Source organism: Chlorocebus sabaeus, chromosome 12 (genome assembly GCF_047675955.1).
Source record: "Chlorocebus sabaeus isolate Y175 chromosome 12, mChlSab1.0.hap1, whole genome shotgun sequence".
Lineage (NCBI taxonomy): Eukaryota > Metazoa > Chordata > Mammalia > Primates > Cercopithecidae > Chlorocebus > Chlorocebus sabaeus.
In genome coordinates this window covers 50,749,654-50,774,386 of record NC_132915.1, presented here as the reverse complement: position 1 = coordinate 50,774,386, position 24,733 = coordinate 50,749,654, and the positions used below count along the sequence as shown (strand labels likewise).

The 24,733-nt window shown below is 36.4% G+C and overlaps 1 protein-coding gene across 8 annotated transcripts in view; it reads left to right on the top strand.

The window, feature by feature from the left end:
- The window catches only part of IFNE (interferon epsilon), a 107,983-nt gene that overhangs the window by 72,483 nt on the left and 10,767 nt on the right, over positions 1-24,733 (top strand). For 3 of the 8 annotated variants that reach the window (XR_012094800.1, XR_012094799.1, XR_012094797.1), the window contains one exon: positions 19,274-19,373. The gene's annotated coding sequence lies outside the window, so the exon portion shown is untranslated. Of the gene's footprint in view, positions 1-3,651; positions 16,787-19,273; positions 19,374-20,826; positions 21,891-24,733 lie in introns of those variants that run through there. The other 5 variants (XR_012094803.1, XR_012094798.1, XR_012094802.1 and 2 more) reach the window with 5 other exon arrangements.

Genomic DNA, 24,733 nt, shown 5'->3' with positions numbered 1-24,733 from the left:
TTTTCTTAGCCATTCCTATAAGTTGCCTTTTTTTACTCTAAAAATATTTGTAATTATTTCAGTATTTCTCCTCAATAATACTATAGATGATTGTTTAAGCACAAATAAATAAATAATATTTTTATAGTAATTGTTTTTTCCCTCACTGATACATTTTTGTACGATATGGATGGTGACGAAGTGTACAATGAATGGCATTAAGACATGGAGCTCTCCATAGGTTTTAAGTCCCTCCAGTGGCCATAATGTTGTCTTTACCAATTTATAGGAGATTGTATTTATTCATTCATTTGAATATATATATTTATTTTGAGTGTGTATATATAGATATATAATTGTACTCCTTTCTTCCTTGCAAACCATGCCCCACAGATGTAGGGCAGAGACACATATGGCTTCTATCAATTTAGGGAGTAGCTTTGAGCACATCCTATTAAATTGTCTATTCCCAAAGGCAGTACCAACACATTCAGTGAATGTTATTTTTTCCCACAGTTATATTTTTGATTGGACCACAAAGTTTTTCATCATACTGTACTTGAAAAATTGGACATTCTAACTTTTTATACATAATCACCCCCTACCCCAACCCCTTTTTAGAAAATGCTTGTTTAAAAATGAGGCATTAAGTAGATTATATTTCAGCTCTGAAAAGACACAGTGAGTGTTAGTTACACCATTTTTTTCAGTTACTGTGATTGAATTCTTATTCTTTATGTCTGTGTATTAATTGGGGTTGGTATAGCTAACTCCCCCCTGCCCATCACATGTCTGGAACATGCTAGATTTGCTGCCAGAATAGTTTTATATTAGTTATTTAGAAGTAAAGTCAGATTATGAAATTTAAATGAATTTAAAGTTAGAATAATTTTAAGAATCCTAAACTTTGAACTTTATTTTGTTAGTTACAATACTAAAAGTTTGAAGTGTAAAAGAAAATTTCTTCTTTTAGGAAAAAATGTATAAATGGGCCCCGCATTCTCTCCAGGGCATTTTTTTGTCAGCATTTTTCAAGGTTTAACCTTAACTGCTAAGGGCTATTTTTATATATATTGATTTTGTGTGTGTGTGTGTGTGTGTGTGTGTGTGTGTACCTGATTTGTTTTCCCATTGTAACAATTCCTGGTTAGGTTAGATTTTTGCAAGAAATTTGTTTGAGGTATATGTGGTGAGGGTGCGGGTTTTACCAGTGAGCTGATGAAAGCCATGATTCACAGGATACATTAGAGAAATTAAAGAAAACACCTGAGTTTCAACAGCAACAGCTTCTTCAAAAGAGTACAATTTTTTTCTAGACTTTTCAATTATACATTGAGAAATTATTTGATAATTATTTGATAAAAGGTAAGTTTTCTTATTTCTTTTAAATATTCAGGTAGCTGCTACATCTGATTGGCAAATCAGATAGTTGCTATTATTCCATTTTCTTTGCAAAATGAATCTGAATTTCTTTTTGAGACAAAACCTTGCCCATGCTGGAGTACAGTACTACAGCCTCAAACTCCTGTGCTCAAGCAGTCCTCCTGTCTCAGCCTCCCAAGTAGCTAGGACTACAGGTTCATGCCACCACACCTGGCTAATTTATTTTTATTTTTAGTAGAGATGGATTCTTGCTGTGTTTGTCAGGCTGGTCTTGAACTCCTGGCCTCAAGTGATCCTCCCACCTTGGCCTTCAAAAGTGCTGAGATGTATTCAAGACCATGCCTGGCCTTGAATCTGAAATTTTTATGTGCAAAATGGAACTGAAAAAAGTCACAAGAAATTATTGTTTTCAAATATGTACCATATACCTTCTAAAACGATGCAGTCTGCTACATCTGATTGGTAAATCAGTACCTGCCTCTCAATTATGAATATCAGATATTAGTAATATTTGTTAAAAATAATGAGTTTATTGGAGACACTTTATTCAGTTAAATCTTCTTAATTCAGTATTTTGTTACCTAATGTGTTTTGCATTTGCCATTAATTTTGATTCAATGCTCTGTACTTAATGATCCCCAAATTCCTAAATACCCTTACATTAATAGATCATGCAATTAAGTTTGAATTGTATCCTAGGAAGTCAATTAGTCCCTTTTCCACCAGTTACCTAGCCCCAGGACAAGGTATTACAGGCTCTTGTGCAATAGAACACTCTTAAGTTCCTGCCCTCACAAGAAACAGACACCACATACTGTATATGCATGAGTGACTGCATATGTGTATACCCAGTACCAGGCTTAGGTAATGCTGGACTTTTGTTTCTGGCAAAGGCAATTTATATTAGAATCATATTTAAAAGAGTATGATTCCTCCTTATCTATACCTTGGTAGCACTATATAATGAAATGTTTTACCTTTATAGGTTGATCTTACACTCTATTTTGGGTAAATAATACGTATTACTTACTAGTTTTTTAATAGAGATCTATAAAGAGGAAAGCAAACATAATTTATAATCCTGTCCAATTATTTTTATTTAAAATAATAAATTGCTCATTTATCCTTTAAGAAAAAAATGTATATATATACCCTTCATGTGTGTGTCTATGTATACATTTTCACTTGCACAAAATTTATACATAATGTCATTATTCTTACACCTTAATGTTTTGTAAGGACCACCAAATACTCTGTTGTATAACTATATTATTTATTTAGCCTGTACCAATCATATTGACGAGTGTTCAAGTTGTCTCCAATCTTTTACTATTAAAAACAATGTTGCAGTGAACATCCTTGCACATAGAACTTAGTGGTACTTTTGCAAATTACTTGTAGAATAAGTTTCTAGCTGGGAATTTTTGGCTCAAAAGAGCATTATTTTTGGCAGGGCTTGGTGACTAATGCCTGTAATGCAAACACTTTGGGAGGCGGAGGCAGGAGTATGGCTTGAGTTTAAGGGTTTGAGACCAACCTGGGCAACACAGCGAGACCTTGTCTCTACTAAAAATACAAAAAAAAAAAAAAAAAAAAATAGGAGTGGTGGCACACACCTGTAGTCCCAGTTGCTTGGGAGGCTAGGGTGGGAGGATTACCTGAGCCTGGGAGATTGAGGCAGCAGTGAGCTATGGTCACACCACTGCACTCTATCCTGGATGACAGAGCAAGACTGTCTTAAAAATCCAAAAATAACTATTTTTAAGACCACATAAAGCAGTGAACTAACTACACACTGCTGAGCCACAGTTTGCTATTGTTTAAATACATCTGAGTGGCAGAAATTGACCAAGTAAAGTTATTAGAGTAAAAATAAAAGTGTACTGAGAGTCACTGGGATATTTTATGGACTATAAATATGGTGGTAATAGCCTGTAATTAGCTGTCATCAACTTTAGACATTATTGACTTAATAAAATTTTTGTCACCATTTCCTCCCTGTCATTTCACAAGTATTCCATAAATATTCTCAGGGTTCATTTTAGATCAAAGACCATTGAAAAATGGAACTACCCGCAAACTTCCTGTGCCTAACTACCCGCAAACTTCTTGTGCCTAACTGCATCTTCAAAAGTAGACACTCTAAGGAAGACTGTGTTGTTATGATCAGAAATAAGTTTGCGCTTTCAATTAATGAGTGTGTTTTCCCTCCCTCAGGTGAAAGAAAAAATTTTGGAAAAGTAAAACACTGAAGAGGCATAGTATTCTCCTGTAACTTGGAACTGGAGAGGAGGCAAGATGCTGGCATAGCTGTTGAACTGGGAACCTGCTATGCCAACATATTGCCATCTTTCCTGTCTGACAGCAGCCATGGCCACCTTCATGCCAGTCCTTTGTGTATTGCTGTGTATGTGCGCCCTTCCTTGGAGGTGGATTTCCATGGCATGGCCTTTCTCACCTCCCTGACTTCCTGTCCTGCTGTGCAGTGTGTCCTACCATGAGTTCACTCCATGCTAGGCACATTGGCCTGTATGTGTATTCCTGGGACATACCTAGGATATTCTTGCCTATTAGCTTGCCACCTTTCTCTCATCATTTGGACCTCAGCGAGGATGTCATCTCCTCAGAGAAGCCTTCTGTAACCATGCTATCTAAAATACTCCAGCACTCCAGTCACCCTTTATCCCATTACTCTGTTTTTTCAGAAACATTGGTGCTTCCTGAAACATATTTGTTTACTTGCTTAGTGTCTTTTCTTCTGCACAACCATGTAAGCTTCTTGAGCATTAGGGACCTTGTTAGGGATAACCACTGTATTCTTAAGAGTGTGACACATAGTAGGTTCTCAATACATATTTTTGAAACTCTACCCTGATGCAAAAGATATCAAATAATTATAGCTTTTGCATTACAAATGTCTTTGGTGAAATCCCTGGCTCAAAACTAATAAGAAAGAAATAAACAGATGATGTTGAGTTCTGGGCCTGCAAACCTAACTCTTTAAAGCAGTCACAGTAAATGTGTCATTGGGTCCACAGACTCATGGAAGTCAGCCTATTTTATTGGGAAAAGCGTGAGCTTCAAAATAAAACTGATGGTCAAATCTCATTACTGGTGTGTTCTTAAGTCATTTAACCTCTTGAGTGCCACAGTTTACACAAATGTAAAATGAGAATAATAATACTGACTCCATACGACCCTCGAAATAAGGAAATAAGGTATTTTTGTCAGGTGATTCTTATCACATGTCTAAAAATTTAGTGTCTCTAAAATTCTTGATATATGCATACTAGTAGACACTCAACAAATTTAATTGTTTCACTACTAAGAAAAAAGTTTTCTTTAGTTAGAGACAAGGGATTTTATGTGAAATGTGTGGAAATTCTATGCCAGAACTATAGTACATGTAGAATTCTTTGTAAAGACAGAAATCTTGAGAGACCAAGGAGTTAATTGTCAAGGATTTCAAATTCTTCTCCTGGTTAGTTCACATTCCTCATCTTCCTTTGTTTCTGGAGTTACTCATTGTTTGTAGATTTCTTTTAAAAGTGGTTTCTACACATTCACTTTAAAGAGTAAGAATGTTCAATAAATACAATTGTATTTTAATGTTTAATAAATACTAATGTTTAGTAAATACTATTTGATGTTTCATGTTTTTAAGCATTGAAATTTTAATAAAAAGCTTTGCTTTTAATAAATAAAATTTCATGTTAATTTTAATGCTTTTCCAAGAAATAAAAGAGCAATCACTGTTCTCAGTTGTCATTATTTATTATTACTCAGGGTATTAAAATGTACAGAAATATCACATTATACCTTCATTTCATGCCTCTTGGAATATATTAAACTAAGTTGCTAATTTAACGAAAATGTGTAGCACAAAAGTGTGGCAGTTTAAATCTACAATTTTTATGAGCATCTGCTTGTATAAGGATAATTGGTTTTAATGCATCATTTAAAAGTCAATATGATAATTAAGTACCATAAGCAATATTAGGTACTTTCATAATCAAAATTGTCTACAGATTTTTTGTTTCAATCTTGGTTGCTTGTATATCACTGCCTTCTTTTGTTCTTTTAATTCTTGAGGTTACTAATTAGAAATGAATATATAAAATAATAGCCACTAACCCTAGAGGGTTAGAAAGATCACATTATACCTTTACTTCATGCCTCTTTTGAGTATATTAATCTCAACTGTTAATTTAACAAAAATGTGTAGCACAAAAATGAGGTAGTTTTAGTCTACAACTTTTATAAGCATCTCTATATAAGGATAATTCACTTAAATGCATCGTTGTACAAGCTTATGTTGCCTATGAAGACTTTTAAGAACTCACAAAACAGCTTTAATTGAAAATTGAGATTCACAGTGCCTTATTCATTCTTTATCTTAATAGGTAAAGATAATTTGTTACAGAGTCAATTGGCCATGACATATAGTTTATTACAAGAACTGGTCTATTTTACCTATAACTTTGTTTTAAAAACTTGTTTCATGAGTTTATTTGGGCTTCTTTTGCCTTTTGCAGAGTTCCATTTACCCTCATCTACATCAGTTACAGAAATATCCAGTGCCCCCTTGACCTCAGTGTAGTTGATGAGCTGGGGTTCCATGTGTGGAAATGAACATTGCTTGCCAAGTACCATCCTCCACATCTGAATGTGTTTTACTCTAATTACTAAACACCTAAAGCTTCTTTTTTGATTCCAAGTGAACAATGTTTGCGGGAAGAAACTCAAACCCCTCAAACTTCAGACTTAGGAACATCAATGTAACAGAATAAAAAAATTAATATTCTAAAGTGTCCAGTAACTTCTCGAAGTCAGTGGTTTTTAAACTTCATTATTGTATTATCACCTAGAGAGCTTGTTTAAAAATGCAGATTCCCAAACCATTCCCTAGACATTCTGATTTAATGCATCTTGACTAAGACTTCAAATCTTCATTTCTAATAAGATTCCTCCTATTGATTCTGATCCAGCTTGACAATAGAAGTATGCTTTGAGGCCGGGCGTAGTGGCTCACGCCTGTAATCCCAGCACTTCGGGAGGCCGAGGCAGGTGGATCACCTGAGGTCAGGAGTTCGAGACCAGCCTGGCCAACATGGTGAAACCCCATCTCCACTAAAAATACAAAAATTAGCCAGGTGCAATGGCACGCACCTGTAATCCCCGCTACTTGGGAAGCTGAGGCAGGAGAATCACTTGAGCCAGGGAGGGAGGTGGAGGTTGCAGTGAGCCAAGATCACGCCACTGCACTCTAGCCTGGGTGACACAGCAAGACGCCATCTCAAATATGTATCTATATATATACACATACACCCACTGTCCTAAGTCTTATACAATTCCCAATATAGAACTTGGTCATGATCTTAAATGCAGCCTGCTTTTCCACTGTATCTGTGCTTATGAAAAACTGGAAAAAGTCTTTGTAATTGTTCTTCATACTCTGAGGTTTCTTACATAAACAGCCTTATAACTATACACAGGAGCACTCACTGCACCCTGTGTGGGGTGACGGTGATATGCTTCCACAGAGTTGTTTTTAACTTCAATGCTTTTTTTCTCCATTGGGTCATATTATAATTTTCAAGATGTTTTCTTTTTTTTCTGATTGCCTTGATATTGACCCAAATCCTTTACCTCTAAATATTCTTTCTCTAGGATTCGTGTCAAATTGTAAATGACATATGAGCTCTTTCCGGCTACAGACTAGGTCTAATTATGCAGAAGGGGAATTTTCAAAATTTTTAGTACTCTTACTGTGATAAGTCTTTCTGTAAACTAAAGGATCATATCTTGAGCTATTTCTTATTTTTGCAGAGTTTAAAAAATTGAGATATCTTTTCCTTTATGAGGTGGTGTAGTGTAGTAGAAGGAGTGTCAGAATGAAATGCACAAAGATTTGGGTCCTAATCCCAGTTCTGCCATTTTGTAACCATGTACATGAGTTGGGGCAGATCATTTAATCTGTTTTCCTTTTTTTAAATTGGGGATAATAGTAGAAGAGATTATATGGTATATATGGTATATTAGAAAGAAAAGAGGAAAAAGCAAAATACAGCTGTGAAAACTAAGCAAATTGGAAGACAATTTATTTAAAAAGTTTGTTTTTTTTAGTAATTGTATTTAAATTTATTTCAATGTTTTATTGTTTTACGTTATTTTTGTCTAATTTAAATGTGAGAAAAAAAGCAGAGTTCTGGATAGAAGGCAGATAACCTTTGTTCTCATCCAATCTGAACCACTTATTTGCTAAATAATTCCAGTCAAAAACAGAAAAGTATGTGGTATTTTCGTTTTATCTTGAGGAAAGGTCTGGCTTCTCTTACTCTATTTAAAAGCCTAGAAATAAAATGATGATTATTCTGTGACTCATATACCTGCTTTTTATGTCATTGGTTTATTATGAGATTCAAATCAGATAAGGTATATAAAACTGCTTTGAGAATGGTAAGAAGCTATACAAACAAAAGTTCTAAGATATGGTAAGATATGGCTTATAAATTCTTTTCAACCCTTTTTCCTTTCACTCTTAACAAAAGTTTGCTTTTGAAATGATTAAAATTTTTTAAAAATTAAAATATTTTATTCTAAGCCTGGCTATACTGTTTTAATTTGTAGGATTTTAATCGTTTATCATTATATTTGTAGTAGCTAGACTGATAGAAGAGTTGTGTATTGAGTCTATCCCCTTTCAGCTGTCTCATCTAGGAATGAAGAAGCAGAAAGGTGGGGCAGGCTGGTTGGATCCATTACAGTGGATTTCCTATTGAATCAATACTTGCCTCAAAACCACATTAAAGCCAGGAACAGTGGCATGCACCTGTAATCCCAGCTACTCGGGAGGCTGAGGTGGTAGGATGGCTGCATCCCAGGAATTAAGGCCAGCCTGGGTAACATAGCAAGATCCTGTCTTGTAAAACATACAAAACCAAAGCACTTTTAGTTTTCACTGAAACTTAGGTGATGTTCTTATTTCTATATAAATATTTTGTATATTTATTTAATATACATTAGAAAAATACAGAGCATCTCCTTTTAAAAGTAAATTTGTCTTAATGTTTTTAAAATTAAATAAAATGTTGAGGCATTTATAGTCAAGGAATATGACAAAAATTGTGAAAGTGCTGCTCAAGTAGCCAAACTTTGGGAAATCTAATAGGAGTGTGGGTAAGCAAGATCCCGCTGTCGTGTAGCTGGGGAAGACTTTATAGATAACACGTTAGATGTTACATAAGCTTTCCTGAATGCATGGTTCAGTTTAAGAAGTATGTTTAGGTTATTCTTGGATGAAGAAAATATTAGTTTTAAGTGAGTGTTAATGGACTTTGCCCGTGAACTGCATACATGGTCATATATTTTTACTGTTAAGAATTACTGATATTTCCCAGATGTAAAGACCATTCTTCTTATGTCCCTGAGAGCAAAGCCCAGTTGGCAAATAATAAGAAAGTTCATTAGTCAATCTGAGTAAGTATTTGAGTAAGGATCAGGGCAGGTGTGTGTCCTTTTTTGAAGATAAGATTGCCAAACAGTGGTAGTTGATACTGTCAGAGCAGGCACATAATCTGCATGTATCCAACAAAAACAGAAACCCCTTCTGTCAATAAAGTTAATTTGCTAAGTTTGGGAGTCAAAATCTGGAAGTCCAAAAAGATACATAGTGAGGAGAATCATCAAGTATGCATGAGGAAACAAACTGGGATGGCATTACAGGAAAATGATGTCATTACTTGGAAGCAAGCTGGTGGCTTGCATTCTTTGAAAATAGGTTCTATCTAATTGCTTAACTTTGCAAAAAAAATGAGTGATTTGACTTTCTGATTCCAAATTACTTGACTATTGAAAGTTTTTATAGAGGAGCATTCATGGAATTTGTGTGACCCAGAATGATCCCTGCCTGTGTTTTTTCATCTGCCTTTCCTCTTGTAAACCTTTCCTGATTTGTAAAACGTGTATAAGAAACTCAAATATTGGACTTTGGAGACTTGTCATAAAAAATTGTGTTGAGCTATTGCAGGATCGTGGAGAGACAGAGGTTATCTTGGGAAGGAGATCCAGGTCAAATGTACTTGAAAAAAGAATTGGTACTTGAGAATGAAAAAGAGGTTAAAAAAAAAAAAAAAAGGAAGCAAATATAATTGGTGGTGAGGTCACAAATCCAATAATAAGAGAAAGCCCACACATTAAAATTGAAATATTAGAGTCTGTAGATGAATATTTCCCTAAATGTAAACATTCAAAGTCATTACATGGTGCTTGTAATTATTTTGAATTAGATAACTCTTCTTTGCATCATTACCTGAATTGAATATAAAAGGTCTAGCAGTTTGAGTAGAGCACAGAAAGCCTTTTCCTGACTTCCTGTGCCATGACCTAGATTTTTTCAGTTATTTATTCATCATTCAATATTTATTAAGCACCTCTCATGTACCATACATAGTCCATACCTTTCCATGACTTGCAGTCTAAGAAAAAAGATAATCATTGCAAGTTTGATTATTATTGCGAAGGACTTTTTTGTTTGTGTATGGAAACATAACAAAGACACCTAATTTAGACAAGAAGTGGTAAAGGAAAAACACTGTAAGGGAGAAATATTATTTAAGTTCAGGCAAAAAAAAAAAAAAAAAAAAAAAAAAAAAAAAAGGTGGAGGGCAGGGGAAGAGTATCCCAGACAGCATATATGAGAGCCATGAAGCTAGAAATTTTGGCACATCAACAACTGACATGTCAGGAGTGTTGAGAATAGTGAGGAAAAGAGGAAATGGGGTGTGCAATACAGGGATGGGGCCCAACACAGGTCTCCTTAGCCTTATTAAAATTACAGGTAATATCATAAGTTAGACGAGGGGCCATTGAAGGACTTAATGTCACTGCCTCATAAAACAAAACTTTTTTCTTGGATAGTCACATTCTCTCTACAGGTTTATTCACTTCTGCCCTCTCATGTATCTAAAAATTAAACTTCCCTGGATGCTGTCACTCCTCTTTGTTACTGGCCCATCCATCACATTCTCTTTGTGCCCTAACTTCTAGCAAAAAGAGCTAATATTTATTGCCTCTGTTTCTTCATGACCCATTGCAATCTATCCTCTGTTCTCATAATTAGATTGGAGCTGCTGCTTCCAAAGGTGAGGTGTTCATGACTGAATAATCAGCAAACCCAGCAGTCACTCACATTGTTGACCATAGTTCCCCCAAGGCTCCCTTTTGATGTTCATGACACTACTCTTATTCATCAAATTTCTAACAACTGTCTCAGTCTTCTCTCTGACTAGTCACCGAATTCACCCTTCCTCTTAAAGCATATTTTCAATTCTTTTCCAATCTTTTAAATTGATTTCTCTTTCTTCCTAGGGCATCTGTATCTACCATTTGGTTTTCAGCTCTTGTAAACACTGAAGATGTCCTACCTAACATTTTTAGCCCATACTTCTCTGCTTTACTCCAGTTTTGCATTTTCTAGTTGCTTTTTAAATCCCCTCAAATGGTTGTGCCATTGGTACCACAAACTCAATCCTTAGAAAGCCAGAAACCTACTCCAATCTAAATGGCTTCTTCTCTTATCCCAGTTAAAAGCTTTGCCACTCATTCACATTGGGAACCTGAATGTTACCTTTCATTTTTTTCTCACCTATCCTCACACCTCCTCCCCCATCTAATCATGTGTCAAATCCTGTTGATTACATCTCTGCAGTGTCTCTCAGGTAGTCACTGCTTCCCATTACTGCTGCCATTGCCTTTGTTCATACCTAGCTCACGAGCAGCCAGCTTAAAATCTTCTAATTCACCTGCCAGCCTCTATTTCCTGCCCTTCTCCCAATCTGAACCTGTTTTCCATGTCTGCTAGAGTTATCCTTCTAAGACATACATTTGATGATCTTAGTGTCTTGCTGGTTTGCTGAATAAAGTCATAATTCCTTAGCCTTATAATTAATGTGCCCCACAAGTTTGCACCAAACCATTTTTCCTCTTGCATCTCCTAGGTACCTGTGCCCTAACCAAAGCAGACTGTTCTAAAAATCTAACACACATTTACATCTTCATGCCATTGTGTGTATTTTGCCATGTTTCTCTTTTTACTGAAGAACTGCCCATCCCATAATGCCCAGTAAAAATGACATTTCTTTTTGATGAAATCTTCCCTGATCCTCTTAAATAAAAATGCTTTTTCCTATATGTCCCAAAAACATTTTGTATGTGATTCAATCATATAAAGCATTTGTTTCTGTAAAACATCATTGCGCACCTGCCATGTTTGAAGGGCAGAATTTACTCTTCAGCTTATTTGTAGTTGTGAGAGAGAAAAAAGAGATCCTCCTCTAAGTACTGTTTGAAGATAGAGTGCATGTCTTCTTTGTATATTTATATCTTCATAGTATCTAGTACGAAACCTTGCACATGTAACACATTTGATGAATATCTGTCATAGCAATTATCAATTGTTCTGTTTCATATACAAAGTACTTCCAAGGTGTCAGCTTTTAAGGTGTAAACATACACACACACACACACATATACACACACATAATGCTGCAGTCGCTTTCAATAAATGAGGACACACTTATCTGCTCAGGCTTTCCAGCAGTGCTTTATTATATAAGCTCTTCTGGTTAGCTCTATTTTATGGATCAGATGCTTGCCCTGGCTACCTCGAGGAGAAGGGGTCCAGTGTAAGACTTTATAAGGGCTGGGACCAGATGATGTCAGGAAGCAAAGCAGCTTTAAGGGTATGCTGTTTTCCTCACCTGTCAGTTTCTTTATGACTATTAATCATTGCTTCTCTGTTCCCCTCTGAGAGTTTTTTTCACTTTATCTTTTCTTACTCATTTTTGTCTTACCATGGACTTGTCTTAGAGAGAATTGTATGGGTACCATTGCCTGTCTCTACATCATGACCTTTCAGCTTCACCTCCCACTGTTAATTGTAATAGAGTCTTTATCTATCCCAGTTCCAGTTCCCAAGAGAGAATGTGATGGGCCCAGTACTCCTTTCGGACCAGGCCTCATTATAGGTTTCTTGCATAGGCAGCCCTTTGGTCATATATACCACCTCTGGTCCAACCACCTCCAGGCTGCTACACAATGTGGCTGGCTCAGTCATAGGAGTTATGAATGGGGTATTTCCTCTTCATAAGGGATGTGAGCCTTTTCTGCCTACACTCACCAAATGCCATCACTGGATAGAAGTATTTATATATCTAAGTACCCTTTAAAAATTTAAATTATTTTCCTACTCTCATATCTTAACAGAACTTCCACAAACACTAAAGTAGTTGTATTGATTTAAAAAATTATGACCCCAATTATCGATTCTCTCTTTTTCATAATGTGCCTTGTCCTTCAAGTCACACACTTACAAGATTTAGGATTGCTAATGTTTGAAAAAGTCTTAAACTTTAGATTCTTTTTCTCTATTCTTCTTCACCTTTTCTAAATAGAGCCCATATAAATTCCCAGCATTTGGTGTTTGCCCTCTCTTTTACCATCCCTTATTTTATTGCTTCCAATAATTTTAGATGAACTCTGGAGAACATATGAGGCTGAGTCTCTTCACTTTGTGCTCGACTTTAGGTCAAGTTCTTTTGACACTTACACCACAAATGGATTTTATATTCAGTGATTTGCTGAGTGAAGAAGTTAGAGAAGCCGTGAAAATAAAAAGGATTTTTCTAGATTAAAGTCATCCAGTCTAATAGTCTGTGACATTTCCAAGATTTTTCAACTTTGATTTCATTCCTAAGTTATGTAATACCAAATATCTTGGTAAATCATTTTATAACTATAGCATGAATATCCTGTTTCTAATTTAATCTCATCTTTTGATTTTCTTCATGTGCTCCTGAAAACAACCTTTTATGGCTGTAGCCAGAATCAGTTTAGCATTCTTTTATCCTAGTCTTCTTTAATTTTTTAAACATTAATGGACTGTTTTTAAAAGTAGTAATCAAGCAGCATGCTGATAATGCAAAGTCTTCCATGGCATTTCTCTTGCCTTTAGCTAATATTTGTAATTCTTTGTTAATATGTTTTGGTATGTGTGTTTTTTCTGCAGCTCTTAGGACTTGGCAGAATTACAACTGAATCTGAAAACTAGCAACTTCTTGTTCTTCTCAGGAAAGCCAAGAAAAACGATGTAATACAACATTAAAACCAATCTCTAAGAAATCAAATGTGGAATATCTAGGTTTCAGTGCTATCATTGGTAGGCACTCAGTAACTATTTGTTAAAATGACTGACAGAATTTTTATTAAGTGAATAGAATTTATGATCATTTCAAACCCTTACTATCTTGGTTTCAAAGGCAAAGCAAGTATGTAAAAATCAAGTTTCTTTTTGGAGAAACATAAGGCACAACTAATGAAAGCACTGACTTCCAGAAAAGTCTCGAAGTTAATTGTGTATCACTCACTAGAGCGTCATCCTTTGAAAAGACAGCCAACGACATCCACATTGCCTTACATGCAATGCCCTACATTTCCACGGACCACATCCAGTGTCCTCATTTCTGTTTGAGGCCCAGGGGAAGCACGCCTGGTCTTTCTCTTTATTTCACAGCTTGAAATTACCCATCTGCCAATAGATCAATAGTATTAGTCTATTGTCTTCTAACTTCTTTAAGGGAAAGAACGTCTAAGAGTCATGGTGCTTTTAACAGAACATGATGAAGTATTGCTATGACAACCTTAATTGTATATTATAGGCAAATCAGATACCACCTTGAGAAGACAAGATAAATAATTGCCTGCACTAATGGCTTAAGACAAATTTATGAGGAAGAAAATGCTTATAATTTAGAGAGCTGTATCCATTAACTTGTGTATGAATTGGAAAATGTGTGCTTTTATTTAATTTTAGCAGTAAATCACCTAGCTTCAACTTGCAAAATATTTGTTTCATTAAATCTGAGAACCAATGATCTTAGTGATTTAGCTCCTGATAATTAAACAAAATGATAAATTAGTCTATTATAAAGTCTAATGTAAAATTGTTTAGACTTTCAGAAAATGTATCACTGCTTTTTTATTCTAAGAAAGTGTTTGCGTCTGCATTTATATCTCAAAAAATTATAAAATGCTCTGTACCTATTGCCTCTCTTTTAATGCCCTTGACTTCCTACCACGCTTCTCCTGTACCATGCACATATGTACATTTTCCTTTCACATCAGTGTGTGATTTTCTAGTTATAACCAGGTATGTTAATGAGAAATGGACATTAATTAGAAATGGAAAAATTCAATTTTACTAATCTAAACCTAAACACTATAGTGTTCAGTGTTATATTTAAGAAAATAATCACTGTTTTTTTACTGTCTGGGATGGTAATGTGAAAGCCAAAATAATGTGGAGTTATGATTCAAAATTACACCCTTTTAAAAGTCCATGTGATGCAACCTCAAAGTCTTGAAGTACCACAATACTTGGTATCTAGGCACTCAATCCCAAATAATAGCTGTCTGGCAACTATTTCATAGTGTCTGTTTTCTGCCTTCCGTAATAGAATTTGTTTTTTTTAAATGCTTTTTTCTGTTTGTTACATAAATATGTATGCTGATGGTTCAGAAAGAAAAAAAAAAAAAAACAATTCTGAGGGCCTCAGAAACTGAAGTAATTAAACCATTTTGAAAATTATCAGTGCACCTCCAGGAGTTGATTCATTTCGGGAGAACTTAATCTTGTCCTGACCTTCAGAATGGATGAGATGAGTAGGAAGAAGCTCAGTTTATATTCCCAAGGCAAATGAATGGTTTCATTATATGACCTGACTATATCTACAGCGCAGACTCAGTGACAAAGAGGACATTTGTTTCTGTGTGTTAAGATGTTTTTAAGAACCTTTATTCCTGCCCCAAACAGGAGAACTGTTGAACTGTTACCACACAGAATGCTTATCAAAGACACTGACATCTTTCTAGCCTGCTCCACCTGTGCCCCAATTGCTACCTGTTGTTGAGTGTGTGTTACCACTTCCAAGCCATCTTCTGTTGAATTTCAAGAGAAGCCACTCTGAGCAGCAGTCTCTCAGTTTCACGAATTTAGAATGACCTCTTTCATTTTGCGTTTATATGTGACCAAAGGTGGCTCAGATTGGGTTTCCCAGCTTCCTAGGTTAGTCAAAGTGAAGTTTGACACCAAGAGATGGGGTCAAGCTAGGGTGCCCTCAGGAAGTTAATCATGAAGATAAATTGGTCCAACATTTAAGTGTAATTAAGCCCAGAAAAAATTGAAATTGTATTTAAATACATCTGTTTAACACTCTTCCCTCTTTGTATCCCAGGCACACCAGTTTTAGTCTTTATAATGAGCTTTACAGATCTAATATTACACTTTTAATTAAGATTTTTTTTAAGCAGCAATATCTTGCCTTAGTTTTAGTTGATTTATTTATAAAGTACCTTGTTTGAGACAGCAATTCTTATCTTAGCCCACAAGTATATTTTTACCTGGCATTCGGATGAACTTGGGTTTCTGGCATAGCATTCTATAGGTCATTTGGACAGCCTCCCATCTGGTCTTTTGATACCACTTGCACCAATCTCAGTATTTCCTGTAACCATTTTAGGCCATAGCCTTCACACATCCTTTCGGTCCTGGCTGTTGACTGTGCCAAGAAAAATGTGTAACCAGTTAGTTAGATTTTGTTGCTCAGCAAACTCATTAATCTCTGGACCAGGTCAGGCACCAGTCTTCATATCTGATTTTTGGTAGTTACACAAAGTAAGCAGTATTGATTTTAGACAACTCCGTCATTTGGTAATTGCTTAGAGCCTTGAAAAATGTAAGCCAGATTAAGAAGGCAAAGGGCAAAAGTTCCAGTTCTTTAATATTATGTAGTCTTCTGGTTTATTTTTCTCTTTGCTCTACCAAGGAGTGAAGTCAACTGAGTTCTTTCTCAAAACTCAGATTAATGAATTCCAAATGTGACAAAAACCCTGTGAGGTTACAATGACTTCTCTGGTGTTTGTCTCTTTTAATCCCTCAAATATTTCTTCAGAAAAGGAAGAAGTGACAAGTCTAAACTGAAGAAGTTGACATCAGAGGGTCAGTGGAATAGAATCTTAGTTCAGTTCCCACAAAAGGAGGATTTCCTGGTACCAAGAGATAAAATAAATATGATTTGGGAGGCTGGGGCAGGACTTCAAAGGGGCAGGGAATAAATAAATATTAAATTAATAATATCTTTACTAGGCAATTTATACATGTTATCTTCTTTAATCCTTATAATTACTCTGCAAGGTAATTATCAGCATTCCTCTTTTGCAGAAATGGAGCCTTACTAAAGTTAACTCTCTCCCCAAGCACTGTACATTTGGTAGCCTGGATTTCAGAGCCAGTATTATCTTAGTGTAAAACGCTGACACTTCCAGTACGTTGTTTGTTTCAAGGGAAAAACAGAGCATTAATTCCAAGGTAAAGTTGACTTGCTGTATTTCATAAATTATATTGGCAGATCCTTTTCTATGATGATTTCCACCTAGAATGCCTGGTGCCTTTTTTAGGTAGGAAGAGCGGTATTCATTAAGACTTTGCATGCTATTCAGAGAAAAATATGTTCACTGATATCATCTGACCCACCCAGGACCACCCCCCTACACACACCCACCACACCACACTATACCGTAACTTTTCCTGAGCCTGGGTCAGGCCTTCTAATCAGCAATATTTATTTAGTTTCTTGAATATACATGAGAATTTTAGGGTTTTTCTCTATCAGCTATTGAAAAAATTTCATGTGCCTACATGCTAAGCAACATGGTAATGTTTTTTTACCTGTAGTCTCAATTATTGCTTTGTATGAAGTAGGCCTTTCTATGTTGATTTAACAGATGAAGGAATAAACTCAAAGTTTCTGAAGATTCACGTAGGTTTACCTAGTTGACAAGTTACAGAGCTAGAATTTGAGCCTCTGTCTATTTTGATTCTAAAACTGTTCTTTTCCTTGTGTCATGGCCATTTGTCCCTCTACTCATGGTCCCTCTGTTTGGATGACATGCATGCTTTTGTTGTTAGCTGTGGCTTTTTACAGAGCACCATGAAATGGAATGCACCATGGAAAACAATAATACCTTAGAGTCACATGGAGCTGACTTTTAATTCTATTTACTATTGATTATCTTTGTTTGTTGTGTTTGGCTATCTAATGACCTTTTCAGATATTATATTTTTTATCTTGAACTTTTCTTTGTTTCAAGATTTCATTTATTTTTATACTTGATTTCTTGTATATCTTTGAATACATGGAGCCAATTTATGGTAGCAGTTTAATATTTTTGCTAATTCTATCATCTCATTTATTTTGTATTAATTAATTTTTCTCCTGATTATAGGTTATATATTCTTATTTCCTATGTCTGGTAGTTTTTTTTATTGAATGCCAGTTATTATGATTGTATATTTTTATGTGATGGATTTTGTTGTATTCCTTTAAAGAGTGTTGGATTTTGTTTTGGTAGGCAGCTATGGTAATTGTGTATTAGTTTGATTCTTAAAATCTTGTTTTTATGTTCTTTCAAGACAGATCTGGAGTAGTCTTTACTTTAGGGTTAATTTAGCCCCACATTTAAGTTTTAGCCATTTTAGGGTCTTTTGCCCTGTGGCTGGTGGGAACTTGAACAATTTTCAGTCTTGAATGTGCACTTAAGTTGTTTGACTTAAAGCTCCCCAGCAATTATTCTTTCTTTGGACGCTGTACTTGCTGGGCCTCATGAGGCTTTACCCAGTGCGTGTACACATTAGCATTTACCAAAGACTCAAGGAGACCCTTATAAAAAAATTCTAGAACTCTTTCTCTGGGTAGCTCACTTCTTTTGGGTAGTCTGTCTTGCAAATTTTAGATGCTTTGGCTTCCTCAGTCTGTTATCTCTGTCTCCTGAACTCAGAGAGATTGCTTAGAAAGGGTCCTCCTTCCTGCAACACAGTCTAAAAATTGCCCCCAGGCAAAAAGCCTCATTTTTTTTCCCATCTCTTAGGGATCGCAGTCCTGGATTGGCTATTCCTCAATGACCGAATATAGTTGTTTTCTATACTTTGTCTAGTTTTTAAATTGTTTATAGAGGGAGGGTAATTCTTGACCCTGTCAGTCCCTCATGACCAGAAGTAGAAATCCCAACTATGTTTGGAAATGTTAACTTTTCTAAATTATAGATTTCTTTTATTTTCATTTTTAAAATGATCTTATTATCATAAGACCTGCCTCTCAAGAATATTATAAAGATTAGAAATAATATTTATGCTCTCAGTAATGCACAAACATTTGGATTTAATATGTCAGTAGCTCAGTTTCCTTATTTGTGCAATGGGGATAATAATAGTACTTCATAAGGTAGTTTTGTGGATTAAATAAATTATTAATAATATTTATGATTCCTTTAGACAAATGCCTAGCACATAGTAAGAGTATTAAGTGTCAATAAAATAATTTTGGGTAGCCAAGAGTGTGTTGTCTACTCCCAGAAATAAAACAATCTCATAGTTAATCAACAGTGAACACATCTAGAGTTAGAGAACACGCAAACTATCTCTTAACTTCTCTTAATGAGATGCTTTTCAGTCCTCAGAGATCCATCTCAGATGGTTGTCCAGGGTTTCATATCTCTCATCTCCTCCCCTCCATTTTCCCTCTCTCTTAACCTCTCCTCCACTTTCTGCTCATGTGTTTGGTTCACTCTTGGACACGTGATGAAACATTCTCAGAATCATGATGATCATACTTGCCTACATCTTTTTTAGAGTGTTCATGTACCTTTTAACATTTATCTTTAAAAAGCTTAGGTTATTAAATTTTTTCACAATGGGGCATCTGTAGGATAAATTTTTCTCTTGATAGCTAGGCCACTTCTTGTAACTTTGATGTGTTGTTGTGCTAACAGTCTCTGTTTCTTTACTATATTTTACCAGAGAATCCTGCTGAGAATTAAGAGGGAAAGAAAAGAATTAGATGATGAGGACCAAATACATAAAGCTCTTCAAGAAGTGTCTTATACATAATATATACTCAGTAAGTAATGGCTGTTATTTTGATATCACCATTTGAGTGGTCACACAAGTGATACTGTACATCTACCAGTTTCACTTGTGTATTAAATATTACATTGTGTGTAAAGTGTTAAGACTAAAGACTAATATTAAGACTTAAACATGAGCAGAGGGTTTGGGGAGGAGTACGTTGCCCCTGAATGTGATCATTTATGTACAATTCAAACTTACGTGTTGTAGATTGTGGGGTCTAATACTTCTATAGCTCTCTTACCAATATCCTAGAATCCTTTGTTTTATTGTCATTCAGTTGACTCTCACCTGCCAAAGTCTCAACCATGGATGGAGTGTGAACCTCCTCTGCTTATTTAAATCAAGGCAAATTGGTGCCTCTATCAATTTAGTTCACCAGTCTATGTATGCTGATACCCAATATTGCTCTCCGATCTTTGTCAACTGTCACTCACATTCTTGCTATCACAACCATAAATTTTGCCCCCTCCCTTCAAGTTTAGAACACTTCTTTCTCCTCTATTGAATAAGTTCATTTGTAAGTTCATTTATTCATTCAATATGTATTGAATATTTATTGGGTGCCTACTGTATTTTGGGCTGGAATGTAGTGTGCTACACTGTGTGGTTGCACTGTAAGCAAAATACAGAAATGGATAGGACCCTCTGAAGGGAGAGAGAGAAATTAATCAAATGGTCACAAATCTCATAGACTATAATGATAGCTATGAATGGAGCTATAAGTGCATGTATAAGAGCATGTCAGCTGGGTGAAGAGGAGTTGAATTGGGAGACAAGATAGGTTTCAAAGTAAAGAAAATAGAACATACCAGGGAACATGTTAATCTCATAGATGGTCCATCACGTGCTCTAGTCTTCCACTTCACCAAGAAAATAAATAGAAAGCACCAGAATGAAACACTCAGCTTCCTCTTCCAAACCTGCACTCAAACCTGTGTTGTTCCTATTCTTTTCTTCTTCCTGTTATAGACCAAGCCCAAGATGAGGCTCTGGTTCCATTTCTTCCACTCTACTGGTTTCTTCTAATTAACAGAGAGTATTTCTCACTTTTAAAAACAAAACAAAAAATAAAACTTTCCAAGACTGAACCTCCCACTCCTATCTTCACTTATTTTTTCTTTTCGATGTAGTGATCAACTTTTTGTGGGCATAGCCTATATTGTTTTGTTGTTTATTTCCATTTCCTCTTATAAGAATTGAAATCTGACTTCTACCCTTAATACTCCATTGAAAATTCTGTTTGCCAAAGTCACTGATAATGTCCATGTAATTAACTTCAACATATGTTTTCAAGTACTTACTTTTCTTGCCCACTTAGTGGTGTGTGACACTGTTAGACAATCCTTTGTTCTTGAAATCTGGTTCTTGAAAACTTCCTTCCACTGATCTAGACACTGTCATTTTTTTTTTTTTTAAGATGAAGTCTTGCTCTTGTCCCCCAGGTTGGAGTGTGATGGCGCAATCTCGGCTCACTGCAACCTCTGACTCCTGGGTTCAAGCGATTCTCTTGCCTCAGCCTCCTGAGTAGCTGGAATTACAGGCGCCCACCACCATGCCTGACTAATTTTTGTATTTTTAGTAGAGACAGGGTTTCACCATGTTGGCCAGGCTGGTCTCGAACTCCTGATGTCAGGTGATCACCCGCCTCAGCCTCCTAAAGTACTGGGATTACAGGTGTGAGCCACTGTGCCTGGCCTAGACACTATTTCACTTTTTGGTCTCCTCTTCTACTCATTCCTTAAGTATTGGTGTTTCTTGGGGACTGATCTTGAGCTATCTGTTTGTCTCATTCTGTATACAGAAGGTCAATAACTTTAGAAAAAAAGAGATGCTCCTAGTTGATTTTACTCTAGTATACATCTGCATTATAGTATGCTATAACACGGGGTCCTCAATCCCCAGGCCACAGTCCAGTACTGCTTCACAGCCTGTTAGGAACCAGGGCTGCACAGCAGTAGGTGAGCAGCAGGTGAGTGAGCAAAGCTTCATCTGTATTTATAGCAACTCCCTATTGCGCACATTACCTCTTGAGCTCTGCCTCCTGTCAGATCAGTGGCAGCATTAGATTCTCATAGGAGTGTGAACCCTATTGTGAACTAGGCATAGGAGGGATCTAGGTTGCATGCTCCTTGTAAGAATCTAGTGCTTGATGATCCGTTACTGTCTCCCATCACCTCCAGATAGGAAATATAGTTTCCCTCCAGATGAGAAACCATAGTTAGTTGCAGGAAAACAAGTTCAGGTCTCCCACTGGTTCTACATTATGGTGAGTTGTATAATTATTTTTAGTATACATTACAATATAGTAGTAATAGAAATAAAGTACACAATAAATGTGATGTGCTTGAATCATCCCGAAACCATTCCCCAACCCTAGTCTGTGGAAAAAATTATCTTCCACAAAACAGGTTCCTGGTGCCAAAAAGGTTTGGGACTGCTTGCTGTATCATTTGCTTATACTTTACTATTTCTCCCCCTTTACCCTACCTAATCCAATTAAACTCCATTCCAGGGATCTTTTTTTTTTTTTTTTTTTTTTTTTTTTTTTTTTTTTTTTTTTGAGGCGGAGTGTAGCTCTGTCGCCCAGGCTGGGGAGGCCGGATCTCAGCTCACTGCAAGCTCCGCCTCCCGGGTTCACGCCATTCTCCGGCCTCAGCCTCCCGAGTAGCTGGGACTACAGGCGCCCGCCACCTCGCCCGGCTGGTTTTTTGTATTTTTTAGTAGAGACGGGGTTTCACCGTGTGAACCAGGATGGTCTCGATCTCCTGACCTCGTGATCCGCCTGTCTCGGCCTCCCAAAGTGCTGGGATTACAGGCTTGAGCCACCGCGCCCGGCCCCCAGGGATCTTTATCTCTGTTTAACTTAACAGGGCCTGGAGCAATGCTAGGACCACAATAAGCAATCAATAAACATTTTTGAATGAATTAATAACATGAGGACCAATACATGTCATCTAAGTGCCTCTAGAGTATGCACACTTGGTTCTTCTTTCTTTGGATTAATTGACATTTGTTGAAAAAGCAGTTAATAGAAAATGGGCTTCATCTTATTTCCAGCTGTGACTGATTAATAGGGGCTGCCCTCAGAGCATTTTGAAATACTTACCTAGAGCTTGATGGAACAGAGTGCCATTATCTATTAATAATATTTTAACATAAATGATATTACTTTAATAATGTTACATTTTAATAATAACATAAATAATAATAACATTTATTGTGCATGGATCACATGCCATGCACTATATTAACATATTAGGTGGATTATCTCAATTAGATTTCACAACAACTCCAAGAGGCACCATTATTATACTTGTCTTAACATTGATGAAACTGAGACACAGAGAAGTTAATAGCTTGCCAAAAACCACACAGCAAGCAAGTAGTAGAGTTGGGGTTTAAACCTATTCTGTCGCCCATTAAAAACCCATGTGCTGAGTATCATGGTACACAATTTTCATGAGAAGTGGTGGTCTTTTTCTTTCTACTGTGCTTTTGCCATTCTTGGCCTAAATTATGAAGAGGGAAGGGGAGAACAGTATAGTTGATGATAGTGTACAAAAAGAAGGCTATTCTGCTCTATTAGACCTCAGTCATCACGTCTCAAATGTGGATTATTTAGTTAAAAAATATACACACACTTTTTATCCTTTGAAATAATCACAAAAGTTGAAACTATAGGAGAGAGAATCTTGTTTTTGAAATAATTTTAGTTGCCAAGCTGATGCACAAATACTGTCGAATACTTTAATGTGTGTTTCCTACCGACAGAGATATTTTCCCTGCATAATCACAACAAAATTCAGAAATTAACATTGTTAACGTTAGCACCATATAATATTCAGTCTTCATATTTAGATTTGTAGTCCAGTTGTCCCAATATTTTTTTTTTTTTTTTTTTTTGAGATGGAGTCTTGTTCTGTCACCCAGGCTGGAGTGCAGTGGCGTAATCTCAGTTTATGGGTAATCTCCGCCTCCCAGGTTCAAGCAATTCTCCTGCCTCAGCCTCCCAAGTAGCTGGGATTACAGGCACCCCCCACACACCTGGCTAATTTTTGTATTTTTGGTAGAGATGGGGTTACACCATGTTGGCCAGACTGGTCTCAAACTCCTGACCTCAGATGATACACCCACCTCAGCCTCCAAAAGTGTTGGGATTACAGGTGTGAGCCACTGTGCTTGGCCGCTATAATCTTAATAGCAAATGGATCCCATTCAGAATCATGCTATGCATTCAGTTGCTATATTCTTTAGTCTCTTCTAGTCTGGAGCAGTTGCTGGGTCTTTCTTGACTTTCATGACCTTGAACAATTACAAGGCAATTGTTTTATAGAATGTTTCTCCTCACTCCACTCAGGTTATGACTCCCACAGCAGCCCCGCTCCACACATGTTCTAATTACTCTCAGGCTGTGACACCCACGCCAGGTTCTCTCTCCACATAAACAGTCACCTTCGCCTGTCTGAGCTCCAGCAGTGTGGCTTCCTGCCCTTTCCAGCAAAATGCTTACATTGTTCTGCCCATCTATTGGCTTTAGGACTGAATTTTTCAAAAAGGGAAAGGGAAGCAGAGATTAGATATCAATTTAAGATCAATTCCAGCTCTAGAATTCTATGATAGATAAATTAATATGGTCAAATATTTGAAAGTTTGTGCTCAGAAAATGGAGTACAGCTGTGTCGATATCATTGGAAAAAGATAACCATGTCTGAAATAATAACTGAGGCCAGAGCAAAGGGAGGCACTGAGTAGCTTGGGATTTTGCTAGATGTGGCACCGTGTGTGTGGCACACTGGGGAGTCTGGCCAGAGCACATGATCCCAGAGTGGGCAGAGAAGTCAGAATATGTTTACAAACTCCCCCAACCCCCCCACGCCCAGAAAGGGAGAGGAGGTAGTGGAAGGCCAGAAAGCAAGGAATGTCCATTCATTAGTGTGGTCAAGGCAAAAAAGGGAAATATAACAATACCAACCAGCAAGTATCTTAATATGGGTTAGACAGATTAGTGATCTAACGTGTTATGGGAACAATACATCTGGTCTGAGTAATGTATTGCTGAACATACATTATTACTTAGACCACTAGATACCATTAATTTGTGTTATCTTACCAACAGCGAAGTTTGTCCCAGGTTCTAAGTAATTGATATTATGCTGCCATCCTTTGGTTGAATTTAAAATGCCTTCTTTACTAACTGGAACTATTTTTGTGTATTTTAAACAGAGGGTATCACAATTTTAATTACATTTTTTAGATTGACAGTAATGATAAATAATGTATGGAGACAAGTGAATAAATAAAACTCGATACTTATGTAATAAGTTTAAAAGTCATTGAAAAGCCCATTCT